Source organism: Ursus arctos, unplaced genomic scaffold (genome assembly GCF_023065955.2).
Source record: "Ursus arctos isolate Adak ecotype North America unplaced genomic scaffold, UrsArc2.0 scaffold_20, whole genome shotgun sequence".
In the NCBI taxonomy this organism is placed as follows: domain Eukaryota; kingdom Metazoa; phylum Chordata; class Mammalia; order Carnivora; family Ursidae; genus Ursus; species Ursus arctos.
The window spans coordinates 31,957,101-31,970,069 of NW_026622875.1; the positions used below are offsets into that span (position 1 = coordinate 31,957,101).

General features: G+C 36.0%; 1 protein-coding gene across 10 annotated transcripts in view; it reads right to left on the reverse strand.

Moving 5' to 3' along the window:
- The window catches only part of ANKRD28 (ankyrin repeat domain 28), a 192,383-nt gene that overhangs the window by 59,308 nt on the left and 120,106 nt on the right, over positions 1 to 12,969 (reverse strand). The window lies entirely within an intron of this gene.

Consider the following 12,969-nt stretch of genomic DNA (forward strand, 5'->3'; position numbering starts at 1 on the left):
TTTTGCATAAAATATTTTAAATAAATCTCCTGAAATATTAGTTATATATAGTCCAAATTGGATAAGTAACAATTGAAAAAGTAGTACTTTAGTTTTTATACTTTCTGCTAATAAATTACCACTAAGTTACAAAACAAAGCTATCCAATAAGGTATTAGCTCTTTTTATTAAAAATAAGAGAAACATTATTTTATATATAGGCTAGAAAAGCACCTTTATACAGAGCATATTAAAGTAAAACTAAGACCCCACTTTAGAATGTGTCTTTAAAAACTCACTTAAATAAATAAGAATATTCCTATGTAAAACACAGACCATTACAAAGTCTTCATTACATTTCTTTACTAATGAATGTATCATGTTATAAGGCAATATTATTATATTTCTCCAATGCAGATTAAAATTGCATTAGTACTATAAAGTTACTGTGTAAAATGAATACAGTGGCTATAGACTTACGGAAAAAAATCGAGAAAGAAAGAAACGAACAAACCCATGTGTCTTTCTGGGTTATACCTGAAGGTTTAAAGAATTCTTTAAAAAACCAACTACATACGGTTATTTAAAAATCATTGAGTCAATGGACAAAAATTATCCTTAACAGAATATAAATATATTTAGTAAGACAAAAAAAGTGTATTATGTAATTTGGGGGGGAGGAATCTATTGCCTACATAAAATCCACTGATTTGGTACCTAAACCCCAAACAGAAGCGGCAACCAAACTGTAGGATCAGTATATATCGAAGTAGAGAGAAACAGCCTTGGCTCTTAAAAGTATAGAGAAACTGGTGACGGGTCCGACCCTATAAGCAACCCTAGATTTATATCCAGAAACACAACTAGCTAGTGAGAAGTGGCTTTAGATATCTAGTCCAACCTCCTCAATTTCTAGATGACGAAACATAGGTACAGAGAATAGCTTAACATCAAAGTCCAGTGTAGTAGAAACAAGGCTAGGATTCAGATGTCCTAATGTTTGCATTCCATATTTTGCGTGTGAGGTTCCAGGGAATAATCAAGTACAGTGACTCTAAGTCATGGCTCTAATAGCTACTAGATATGGGTTTCTAACAAGCTGTGTGATCCCTACAAACAAAAGTTTCTTCGTCTATAGAGCAGATTTTCTAATGCCTTGTTACAAAGGTTAACATAATAAACATACAACACAGATAATGTTAGAAGTAGATTTAAAAGTCCTGAACATGAGACAAAATGAAATGAAATACAGGTGTATAAAATTATCACAAATGTAACAGTTGAAATTCTGAGTAAATGAACTCCTGAGCAGCCACAATGAGGACACTGGAAGTATTAAGAACCAATATGAGAGCTTTTGTGATTGCTCAATTAGGCTTCGGGAGAAAGAAAAGGACTCAGGAGAATAAAGAAAGAGCTAGAGAGAATGGTATATTTATGTAATAAACATGAACAACTATCTGCTAGGCTCTTGGGAGACCAAGATGGTTAAAACATGGACTGCAAGACCACAATAAAGTCATCATTTGTTCTGGTAAGAGGTAAACTGTAGATACTGCAAACATTTGTATAGGTTGAAGATTGGAGTCCTCAGAGATGATAAAGGGACAAGATAGAAGCTAGGCTCTGGCTCTTTCATTCTCCCATTTATCTGCTTGGAACTTTAAAGGTTCTCCATAATCCTTGTACCTTTCTACAATTTTTTTTTTTTTAAAGATTTTATTTATTTATTCGACAGAGATAGAGACAGCCAGCGAGAGAGGGAACACAAGCAGGGGGAGTGGGAGAGGAAGAAGCAGGCTCATAGCGGAGGAGCCTGATGTGGGGCTCGATCCCAGAACGCCGGGATCACGCCCTGAGCCGAAGGCAGACGCTTAACCGCTGTGCCACCCAGGCGCCCCTACAATTTTCTGTTTATGTGCATAGTAGAAGGGCAAATCCTGGCATTAAGGCCTGAAAGGTAGTGACTCACTTAGGAAAGATAGGTACTCTGGACAGACAAAGGTGGAAAAAAATGAGGCCTGATAATGGGTCTTAAGCAAACGGGAAGGGTCATTAAGTCTGATTCCAGGTGTTAACTAACAAGGAAATGGAATGTGGCTGTCACAAAAAATGAGAAGAATCTATGTGCTCATAAAGATCTGAGAAATAAAAAGTGAAAAAAGCAGTGAGAACTGGATGAGTAATATTCTTTAATTTTATGTAGAAAATGGGAGAGGAAGTATAAATATCTGTATTCATATTTCCTTTATATGCATAAGGAAACCCTGAAGGAACACTAAAACAATAAAAATGGTTGCCTATGCATTTGTGTAGGTGGTGAGTACAATGAGAACTGGTGACGGAACTTGGGTAGAACGGCAACTTCACTATATACCACATACGTTTAAATACATATATTTTAAGTTTTCTAAATAAAATTGAAATACCACTTATTAAAGAAAGAAAGAAAGAAAGAAAGAAAGAAAGGAAGAAAGAAAGAAAGAAAGAAAGAAAGAAAGAAAGAAAGAAAGAAAGAAAGAAAAGAAAGAAAAGAAAGAAAGAAAGAAAGAAAGAAAGGAAATGAAAGAAGAACGAAAGAATGAATGAAAGAACGAAAAGAAAAGAAAGAAATGGGGCGCCTGGGTGGCACAGCGGTTAAGCGTCTGCCTTCAGCTCATCGGCTCAGGGCATGATGAGCCTGCTTCTTCCTCTCCCACTCCCCCTGCTTGTGTTCCCTCTCTCGCTGGCTGTCTCTATCTCTGTCGAATAAATAAATAAAATCTTTAAAAAAAAGAAAAGAAAAGAAAAGAAAAGAAAGAAATGTATTTAAGGAGCAATAAAAGGAGGGGCCATAAAAAATTCCAAGAATTTGACTTCAAGTGCAAAGAAAAAAATTGGAAAGTAACTAGGTAGAGAGTAAAGATAGTTTTGTCTTTCTTTTGAACACGGGTTATCAGATACACAGTTAAAGAAAGAAAATCTAATTTTGATGCCCATTTGGCAGCCTAAAGTAAAAGACCCTGCTGGTTTCATTCTCCCATTTTAAGTTATGATAATTAATTAATCAGTCTTTCTTCCTCTTCACTTTTAATAACAAATTTTAATAACAAATTCAAAGTTAATTTGTCAAAAAACATGAGTGACTACAACAAAGAATCCACTGATGGTTTACTGAGGATACAAAATACTACTAGCTGGTACCAATGTCACAGAAGATGTGATTAAAAAAAATTTTTTTTTTGGCTTGTGCTTTTTTAGATTCTAAAGATACTTATCCCCAGGAAGATCAGCATCATAGGATTCTAGACATCTGATCATAATCTTTTCCAGAAGGCACTCATCTTAAATTTTGTTAAATCATGTGTTTCTTTTAACAGCACTAATCAAATGTTTTAATTCCTTGGAAATTAAAGGTCAAGTATACAAGCAATGGCTGAACTATTTCTAAGGACACCAAGAGAACAAATGTTTCCCTTGCCTACATCCATTAATTAGTATACACTTTACATATTAACAAACAAATATGGCATAGCAATGTACATTACATTACAAGAGTGGCAGCTGGCTATAAAATGAAAAATGGAGTAAGAGCAACAAACATGGCAGAACACTTCAGATGTCCAGACTCCCAGACCTCATCTCATGTGAATTCTGAAGGTAACCTTCAGACTTTTGTTCTACACAGACAGCTCCAAAATTAGCTGCGTATTCATAAACACAAGCTACAAAGTCATTCCAGTAATGAAAAAGATTTCCAGAGTAAAGTTTATGAGTCTAAGAGCTGAAAACCAGACACAAAGGCTAACAATGAACATGGAGAAAGGGGGGAAAAATCCTATCAACTTAAAACATAAGGTCTTTGAACAGAGAAAATCAAATGTAACAGCTCTGGTGGAAACATCACATACTCTGTAATGGCAGAATATAATATTTGTAGTTTATAAGAATGACTTTAAGTCACCAAGAAAAGATTAATGTCTTTACTATTTCCTAGTCATTAAAAATGAAGAGAATATAAAATAGCAGTTCCATCCCAGTTGTTGAAGTTAGGTGGCTGGGACACCCTCAGGTAAGAGGAAGCACTGCTGAGAAACTGAAGACAATTAAGATAGCAATTTAAGGATGATATCACTGGTAACTACTGCAAATGAACATTTCCAAAAAACCTCTCAAGTGCTAGGAGCACATCTCATTAAATCCAAGATAGTTATGTCCAATTGTGTATCAAATACTTTCTTTTTTTTTTTTTTTAAAGATTTTATTTATTTATTTGACAGAGATAGAGACAGCCAGCGAGAGAGGGAACACAAGCAGGGGGAGTGGGAGAGGAAGAAGCAGGCTCATAGTGGAGGAGCCTGATATGGGGCTCGATCCCACAATGCTGGGATCACGCCCTGAGCCGAAGGCAGACGCTTAACCGCTGTGCCACCCAGGCGCCCCTATCAAATACTTTCTTTACTAGTCTCCCCTCCCCCTCAAATCCACGTAAAAGGGAAATTCATGAGCTCTCCCTTAAGATGATAAATAAGCAGCCAGCACAAATGCCACATCAAATATCTAAATTTAGATTCATCTTCCAGAGTAGAGATGTGATTAGATTTCTGAAATGTTAAAAGCAAAAAGAAAAAAAGCAAGCAAAAACCAACCATAGAGTAACCCAACAGGTTGTACCCATTTGATACCACCATTAGATGATATAGAAAAATTCAGATAACCAGCTTCCTCTCACCCATCTTTTCATTTAATAATTCATACATATAAAAACGTACTCTGACAGCTTTTGAAAGAAAAAAAATTAAGGTTAGATTTCCAGAATTAGGTCAATGTCTAGCTCATGTGAAGATGAACAAGAAAATAATTTTAAAAAATAAAAAATCGGGGGCACCCAGGTGGCACAGTCAGCTAAGCACCTAACTCTTGGTTTCAGTTCAGGTAATGATCTCAGGGTTGTGAGATCAAGCCCCGTGGTCCAGCTCCATGCTCAGTACAGAGTCTGCTTAAAACACACTCTCTCCCCTCTGCACACTCTGTCTCTAAAATAAATAAATAATCTGATTTACTTACATCAGTCTATTCTGGGCTCTAGACAACAATGCAGCTGAAGAGAAGTCTGGACTTGTGAGGAGACAGCCAGGCATTAGGGGAAGGAGCCCAGGAGCAGGACCTATGATCTAATAATGGCTCTGTAACAGCACGCTGTGTGACCTGGGGCTGTTCCCCAGAGCCTAGACCTTCATGTTATAAATCATAACCTCTGCCTCCTACGCCTCGTGTGTGTACATGGAGGAGTGGGGGCAGAGGGTGAGGGAGGACAGGCCCAAGCTGAAACAACACAGGGAGCCCTGTTTCTGCAAAGTGGGTTCCACGAATCAGGAACTCAAACCAGGAGCATCCCATTTAACTCTAGGTCTCAACTCATCTGTTTTCTCCTTAATCTAATCAATCAACAAGATTTGCCAATTCTTTGAGCTTTGAAACTAAATTATCAGTAAAACAACGCTGTGCTAAGTGACCTGTATGATCCATTTCCTATTATAACATTCTATCCTATTTTGAAATAGGTACCCAGAATAAATTATTTCATACTTATTAAATACCTTGCCCTACTTTAATAGTAAGTAGATAAGGTAGCATCTTTATAATCTATACCAGGGTGTCTTCAATTACAGTTCACAGACTGCCAGCCACCTATTTTGTAAATAAAGTTTTAGTGCAATACAGTTACACCTATTCACTGAAAGGGTTAACTATGTAGCTTTCACATTACAGAGGTAGAATTAAGTAGTTGCCGGATGTCTTTCTCGCCCTTTACATAAAATGTCTGTTGACCTCTGATCTAGGCTAAGTACTTGATAGTAGATACTATTAAAGTTATTTCTATTTCCACAGGTGTTTATAATAATTATGAGTAGTCCCACTAATAATTTTCTAAAACTTCTGCTTGCCAAGAATAGTTCTCTTCTCTACTCCTAAGCCTCAGAGGAGACAGTCCATGCCCAATGAGCTGGGCTAAGAGCTAAATACTTTCATTACTCTTCTCAAACTGGCAATAATGCTTTCCTTTGGCTGCCTACCAAAAGTAATGACAAAAGCTTCAGATTCTGTTTTCAGGTTGGGAGTGGAATAAGCAAAAAACTACATTTCTACTTTTCCACCTGCAATGCAGTGGGGGGAACAGATGCTGCATTGTATCATTAAGAAGGTGATCTTATTTGGAAATAGGGTCTTTACAGAGGTAATTAAGTTAAAATGAAGTAATTAAGGTGGGCCCTAATCCAATATGACTGATATTTGTACAAGCAGAAGAAATGTGGACACAGAGAAGTACAGATGAAAGACATAAAAAGAAGTTGGTCATCTACAAAAAAGGAGAGAGGCCAAGAACAACAGATCCTTCCCTCACGGCCCTCAGGAGTTAATGCTGCAACACCTTGATCTTACACTTCTAACCTCTAGAAATGTAAAAAAAAAAAATAAATTTGTTGTTTAAGTCACTCACCTTGTGGTATTTTGTTTTGGCTGTCGTAGCAAACTAATATACCAGCACTTTAAGTTTTCAAGGGTCACATACTTTAGGTCTAATTCCTAATACATAACATTCATATTTCCTTATTAAGGGCTATTATTTTCTATAACAGACTGATCAAATAAATTTTTGACTAATGCCTTACAGAACACAGTCATTTAACCACTTAACCACATACTGGAAACAGTCTGAGGTACTGCTAAATCTATGGTTTTAAATACAAACATTAAATGAATAGCTCCCATAAAAGTATCTATACTTATGTAGCCAGAAAATTCAGTCCTTAAAACATAAGTCCTTCAATAAAAGTAACTGGCTCCCCAAATTCTGCTTAGGGGGGACACGGACAGGGGGAGGGGAGTGTAGAAGGGAGAAAGAGACTCTAGCAGAGTAACTTTTGGCCAGTTATTGAATCTCTAAATTCCTCAGTTCCCCTATCCATAATAATACCTTCAGAGAGTTAAGAGTGAAAAAAGTAAATTTAGCATAGTATTTGAGATACAGTAAGTACTCACAATTTCATTATTTTACCCCAATCAATAATAATCGTGAAATTAATTACATTAGACTCCAGTGTTACTATAGACTCTATGGAAGGATTCACTTGTTTGATTAGATATGTCTCAAATGATACCTCTCACTCAAAAATCCTGGAGCTGCATCATGCATAAACATATGATTTTCAATGAATTTAGTTCTGGACTGCAGGTTAAAGGGAATGAGTAGTTTTACTCTTAAAAAGAAAAAACTCACCAAAATATAAGAGATTGTGAAGAAATACTATCCTCAATACAACAAGAAAACAGCTGTAACTGCAAACCAAGTTATGAAAATTTCTACCAAATACAGTGAAATTTATACCAAAATGAGGAAGGATACCCAATCAAGTGACGCTTCTTCAGATTCTGGGAAGGCTACTGAGTCCTCTAAAAGAGTGTGTTTGTTTGCAAGTCTTTTGCTCTGCTGTGTCCCAGAATCCCTAACAATCTCTTAGACGATCTAGAGCTGTGTGAGTAAACCATAGAACTCTAACTTTATAACACAGAAGAACAAAGTGGGGCAGTGGTAAAGTAAGAACCAACAGGAATCTACTGTTGTTTTTTTTTTTTTTTTTAAGATTTTTTATTTATTCGACAGAGATAGAGACAGCCAGCGAGAGAGGGAACACAAGCAGGGGGAGTGGGAGAGGAAGAAGCAGGCTCATAGCGGAGGAGCCTGATATGGGGCTCGATCCCATAGCCGGGATCACGCCCTGAGCCGAAGGCAGATGCTTAACTACGCTGTGCCACCCAGGCGCCCTGGAATCTACTGTTTTTGACACAGCTGAAGATGGAGGGAAAGGGCCAAACACCAGCGGATCATTACCTAAGACTGTGATCTAAGTAGCTGCCAAGTGACCCCAATTACATACAGTACACCAAGAACTAAAAGAAACTACTCTCCTAGACTGAGAGAAAACCCATTTAGTTTGAGAACTACTGGAACAGACAAACCTAACTGATGGCTCACTTTTTGCCCCTCCCTACTCTATTCATTAGCAAAAAACTGTTCTGGAGAGAAGCAAATTCTTCAAAGATATGTGAGGATCCAGCACAGGACAAGAGGAAAATACCGGGAGCAGAGTAAACTGAGTAAAATACAGTTAATAAGTATATCTGAATGAAATTATCCCAGGAAAGGAGAGGATGAATTTGCATACTACTCTCTATGCACAAATTCAGAGAGCATAAGCACTAAAGAGAGATCTTAAAAGAGTTCCAAGATAGAGGCAAGACAATGCAAAGAGCTGAGAGCTGGCAGAGATCAGGAAAGAACAAAAGGAAAATAAAACAATTACAGATAAAAGCCTAGAAATAACAAAAAGCAGAATAAACACAATTTAAAACACAGCTAAGAATCTGATCTGCAACCTTGACACCTCCTCTACTTCATTTCCTACTGTTCTTTTCACTTGCCTCCAAACGTGCTACCACCTCATGGTGTTTGTTCTTGGATCTCTCAGTTTCCTCCTAATACCTGCCTGGTGTGCAAGGCTTGCTTCCTCAGATACTTCAGTTATTGGCTCAAATGTCAGATATCACTGAACACTTTCCTGATAATCTAATATAAAACTGCAACTGATCCCCACCCAACATATACTCTTTTAATCTTCCCATAGCAATTATCACCACAGGACAAGCTATGTATATTAACTTGTTACATCTCCCCCACTGAAACATAAACTCCACGAAGGCTGGGACTTCCATCTATTTTATTCATTGCTCTACCCACAGCACCTAGAATAGTGTCTGATACACAGATATGCTCATTAAATATCTGATGAATGAACAAAGGACAGGTATAAGGCAATAACCTAAAACTAAATGGAAGAGACAAAACTACAATCAGAGAAAAGCTCACAGAAAAACATATGGTAGAAAAATTTACTGACAGAAAAACATGGAAATAAAATATTCAAAGGTTTAATGGAAAATATACATAAAATAAAAATCCGAATTTCAGAACTAAAAATGCACACTCACACTATGTCCCAGCAAAGATCATCAATAGATTTAGCCTAAGTTAGTAGTGAATTTTAGGGATAAGAATTGAATCCTACAGACACCTAGGCAGAAAAGAAGTGACCATGGTGGTGAAGGGTGGTAAGGGGGGATGGAAATGGTAAGCAGAAAAGAGCCTGATCCAAGACTTCCACTCAATGTTAGAAGACACTGGAGTAACATCTATAAAGTTGAGAGGAAAGAGCATGAATCAAGAATTTTATAACTAGCCAATCTACCCTTCACTTAAATAAAAAAGGCAACAGTCTCAATAAATAAGAATATGACATTCATGATCTCTTACTGAATATTAAGAAAAAACAAAACCCAACCCTCCAAAAAATTGATGATGATGATATCTATTCAACCAAGAGATAAATTAAAAATAAAAAACTTGGGGCTAGAGAAGCTATGAATAAGGACTGGGGTGTGTGTGTGAAAACAGTGGGAATTCTGATTACAAAACAATATAAAGTCATAATTTTTAAGAATGAAAACACAAGACTGGAACACATGGAGAACATAGTTTCCTAATTTCTCACCACAGGAAGTCAGAAAACAATCAAAACCTGAAACATGAACATGGAAGGGCATGACTCTATAGACCGATGTCAACCTTTTTATCTTCTTCGTTTTTCATTTTAGAGAAATATTGTAGCAACAACTGACCTTGCCATTGATACCTAAAGTAGGTTTTATAATACAAAATTACAGTATTTATTGGGTTTTTATTGAAGCATATCAAGACTTTGGTGTAATGCAAGAGCTGAATGGAGATTATTTCATATTGCTTAATTTTCTTAAGATTACACCAGTTAAGGTTAACCTAATTACTACTGTAAAATGTCACTAATAATTAACATGAAAGGCAGGAGCAATCCACCCTGAATTTTCTACACTATCAGTTTTTGCAGCTAGCACAAACAAACTAGCCTAATTTTGTTTCCTCTCCATGTATTTCATTCTCTTCTCAATCTAGACACTTGATCAGGTAAAAAAACTTAGATTAAATTCTAATTTCTAACTAAACTTATTAAAAATTCATTCAATATGATTGTAACGTTAGTAGTGGAGGCAGAATTTGAAATAAGTGTCTAACCTCCTCAACAACCACAGCATTCACACCAAATTTTTGTATAACCCTTGAAGTACCACTACCCAAACTTAAAGTCTACTTTTGTAAACTTAAAGTACACTGTTTGAAGACTACTGCTCCAAATGATACTTATTCTTTTTCTCACCATTTTATTGAGATATAATTGACATAACATTGTATTAGTTTAAAATGTACAACATAATTTCATACACATACATTATAAAAAATTATAAGTTTAGTTAATATCCATCGCCTCACATAGTTAAAATTTTTCTTGTGTGAAAAGAACTCTGATGATCTACTTTCCTAGTAACTTTCAAATAAACAATATTGTTTACTGTAGGTTGCCTTTTCATTTTGTTGGTTTCCTTTGCTGTACTGAACAAGCCTTTTAGTTCAATGTAGTCCTGCTTATTATTTCTACTTCTGGTGTCAAATGCAAAAAATTACTGTAAAGACTGATATCAAGGAGCTTATCCCCTATGTTTTCTTCTAGGAATTTTATGGTTTCAGGTCTTATATTCAAGTCTTTAATCCATTCTGAGTTTATTTTTGTGTATGGTGTAAGATAGTGATCCAATTTCATTTTTTGCACGTGACTGTTCAGTGTTCCCTATACCAATTATTGAAGAGATTGTCCTTAACCCATTGCACATTTTTGGCTTTGTCACAAATTATCATATATACATATGTTTATTTCTGGGCTCTCTCTTTGTTCCATTGATACATGTGTCTGTTTTTATGCCAATACCATGCTGGTATGGTTACTACAGCTTTGTGATGTGGTTTGAAATCAGAAAATGTGATGTTTCTAGCCTGGTTCTTTTTCAAGATTGCTTGGACTATTTGGGGTCTTTGTGGTTCCATACAAATTTCAGCACTGGTTTTTCTACTTCTGTGAAAATGCCATTGGAATTCTGATAAGGACTGAACTGAATCTGTACATTTAACATTAATTCTTCCAATCCATAAGCATGGAATATCTTCCCATTTACTTTTATATTCTTCAATTTCTTTAATTATGTCTTATTAGTTTTCAATGTACAGATCTTTGACCTGCTTAACTAAATTTGTTCCTCACTTTTACTCTTTTTGATGCAACTGTAAATGGGATTGTTTTAATTTCTCTTTCTGATAGTGCATTATCAATGTATAGAAAAAAATGCAACACATTTATGTATATCGATTCTGTATCCTGAAACTTCACTGAATTTATTTATTAGCTCTAACAGTTTTTTGGTGAAGTTTACAGTTTTCTATATACAACATTATGTCATCTACAAATAGAGACAGTTTCACTTCTTTTCAATTTGGATTGCGTTTAAATTCTTTTTCTTGCCTAATTGCTCTGGCTGGGACTTCCAGGGCTAAGTTGAGTAAAACTGATGAGAATTGTATCTACATCTTGCTCCTGTTTTTAGCGGAAAAGTTTTCAGCTCTTCACCATTGAGTATGAAGATAGCTGTGGGCTTGTCAGGTATGGCTTTATTATACTGAGGTATGTTCCCTCTATATGCACTTTGTTGAATGTTTTTATCATGAATGGATGTTGTATTTTGTCAAACGTTTTTTTCTGCATCTACTGAGATGATCATACAATTTTTATCCTTCATTTTGTTAATTGGTGTATCTCACTGCTTTGCAGATGTTGAACCATTCTTGCATCCCTGCAGTAAATACCATTTGAAAATGGTGTATGGGGGCACCTGGGTGGCTCAGTCATTAAGCGTCTGCCTTCGGCTCAGGGCGTGATCTCAGCGTTATGGGCTCGAGCCCCGCATCAGGCTCCTCCGCTAGGAGCCTGCTTCTTCCTCTCCCACTCCCCCTGCTTGTGTTCCCTCTCTCGCTGGCTGTCTCTATCTCTGTCAAACGAATGAATGAATGAATGAATGAATGAATGAATGAATGAAAAAAGAAAATGGTGTATGACCCTTTTAATGTACTCCTGAATTTGGTTTGCTAATATTGTGTTGAGGATTTCTACATCTATGTTCATCAGGAATACTGGCCTATACTTTTCATTTCTTAAAGTATTGTTGTTTGGTTTTTTTATCAGGGCAATACTTGCCTCATTAAAAAAAGAAGTTTGGAAGTGTTCCTTCCACTTCTTTAAAATCTGGTAGAATTCACCAGTGAAGCCATCTGCCCTGACTTGTCTTTGTTGGGAGGTTTTTGATTACTGACTCTATCCCCTTACTAGTAATTGGTCTGTTCAGATTTCCTATTTCTTCATGATGCAATCTTGATAGGTTGTATGTTTCTACAAATTTATCCATTTTTCCTTGGCTGTCCAATTTGTTGGTATATAACAATTCATTGTCTCTTATGATCCTTTGTATTTCTGTATTATTAGCTGGAAGGTCTCCTGATCTTATTTAACTTGAGTACTCTCCTTTTTTCTTGATAAGTCTAGTTAAAGGTTTTATTTTGTTTATGTTTTTAAAAATGAGCTCTTAGTTTCACTGATTTTTCTTTTGTTTTTAAAATTTCACTTATTTCTATTCTGATCTTTGTTATTTTCTTTCTAGTAACTTTGGGCTTGTTTTTCTTTTTCTTGTTCCTGGAGGTGAAAAGCCAGGTTGAGTTCTTTCTTTCTTCTATTAATGCAGGCATTTACTGCTATGAACTTCTCTATCAGAATTGCTTTTGTCATATCCCATTAAGTTTTAGGTATGTTGTATTTCCATTTTCATTTGTCTCAAGATATTTTTTGCTCTTTTATTTCTTTTTTGACCCATTGGTTGTTCAGTAATGTTTAATCCCCACATATTTGTGAATTTTCAGTTTTACTCTTTTAATTGATTTCCAGTTTCAGATCACTGTGGTTGAAAAGATGCTAAATGGGA